Raw genomic sequence first — 2,174 nt, 5'->3', positions numbered from 1 at the left:
GTTGACGACAGGGTGACCGTATCGTGCGTATCGGTTGACCGTTGGGTGCAACCGTATTCAGTATCATTTGACCGTATATGGTTTGACCGTTTATGCGTTGTACCGTATCAGGTTGACGTATCAGTTGACCGTATCAGTTGACCGGTATCAGGTTTGACCGATCAGGTTTGACCGTATCAGTTTGACCGTATCGGGTTTGGACCGTTATCGGTGACCGTATAGGTTGACCGTTATCAGGGTTGACCGTATACAGGGTTTGACCGTATCAGGCTTACCGTATTCATGACGATCAGTTGACCGTATCCGGGTGAGTCGGGTGACCGCTATCAAGGGTGACGTATTCAGGGACGATCGGGTGACCGTATCAGGGTTGACGTATCCAGGGTCGTATGTGCACCAGTGTATCAGGCGTGTACCGTATCGGGTATCAGGTTACCGTATCAGGTTGACCGTATCAGGTATCAGTTGACCGTATCGGGTTTGACGTATCAGGGGTTACCGTTAGTTGACGTATCAGGTTTGACCGTATCAGGTTTGACCGTAATCCCGGGTTTACCGTATCAGGGTTGACCGTATCCAGGTATTGACCGTATCAGGGTTTACGTATGGTTTGACGTAGGGTGATTCCTTTGAGTATAGGTTGAGTATCAGGTTGACGTATAGGTTGAGTATCAGTTTGACGTATCGTGGTGAAGATCATGTGACCGTATCAGGGTTGACCGTATCAGGTTGACCGTATCCAGGAGATTCAGGTTTGACTATCATTGACGTCCACGGGTTGACCGTATCCAGGGTTGACGTATCAGTTGACCAGTATAGGTATAGGTTTGACCGTGCGGTTTGACCTATAGGGTTGCCGTATCAGGTTTGACGGATCAGGTATCAGCGTTTTGCGAATCATAGGGGTTGACGTATAAAGTTTGACGTATAGGTGAAGTAACAGGGTTGGACATACAGGTTAAGTATCAAGGTTGAAGTATAGGTTGCAGTATACAGGGGTGAGATTTCATTTAAATACCAGACTAATCCCTTCATGACGGGGAAATGGAGCTTGTTGCTACGCAACAGGAGGCAATTGAACGCTATCAAAAAAAACAAATTTAGCCTGTTATCTATGGGTAACAGGCGTTGACTTGTTTTTTCACCGCTCGAAAACATAAACAGAAAATGCGATAAGAGGGTGAAGCAAGCTTACGGTTGTAGCATGTTATTTGATATAGGAATTAACATTTTTCATATTTCACGTAACAGGGTTGTGACCTTAAAAATGACTTTGTCAAAGCAACAAATAACTATGATGCTGAAAAACTTTGAGAGATGTTGTGGGTTTAAATCTTTAGAGTGGAAAGGGGACATGGTAAAATTGCTGAAATTTGCGCATTAGCATGTCTTAATTATTTTGAAAAAAATGGATTTTATTGAATCTCAATGTGCGTTACATATTAAAGGGACTTAGTTTAAAAAGGAATTTGAAAATGTAATTGGGTGAAATTAATAATTAAAGGAGGGCGACTGAAGGTCAATTACTGGTAATTCTGAGAATCTAAAACTAAGAGATTGAAAATAACTATGTACAATGAAGTGAAGAGGTATAAATCGTAAGGAGAAAGACAATGTCAATGAAACTGATAGAAAGGATGGGATGGAAGAGGACTACTGACGACTCGCCTATAGGGACATAACTAAGTGAATAGGGAGAAAGGGTATACAGAGGAAAAGAAGTGAAAAGTAGTATATGAGAGATAATGGGATGAACAGAAGAGCCCAGAGGAGTAATCGTAACAGGGAGGAAGAAGGATCACGGTAAAAAGGGAAAAAGACGGCTAAGACTGGCAAGAATGGAACCCTGCCTAGCCTGGATATTAACCGTCTGTCCAACCTGTCGATTATAAATGCCACGAACACTTCCGGCTTCTCCGCAAGGTTGCACTCTTGGTGTTCAGACGCGGTCACTGGGAAAGGTTGCAACTCAGGAGCCACAGCTACTAGGTCGATCAAACGAGTATCGTTAACATGCCATCGATAGGAAACAATACGGCGTGTGCGAGAGTGCACGTCAATATTCATTGATCGCGTGGGATGGCCTTTGACTCATGTGGCCGATCAACGGACTCGCTGCGAAGTAGTGTATGAGATGCAGACGTACGAACAGCCTTAAGTGATTTACTGCGTAG

The sequence above is a fragment of the Salvelinus sp. IW2-2015 genome, unplaced genomic scaffold, assembly GCF_002910315.2.
Source record: "Salvelinus sp. IW2-2015 unplaced genomic scaffold, ASM291031v2 Un_scaffold1259, whole genome shotgun sequence".
Lineage (NCBI taxonomy): Eukaryota > Metazoa > Chordata > Actinopteri > Salmoniformes > Salmonidae > Salvelinus > Salvelinus sp. IW2-2015.
The sequence above is the reverse complement of the archived record's forward strand: the minus strand, read 5'-3'. Positions refer to the sequence as shown.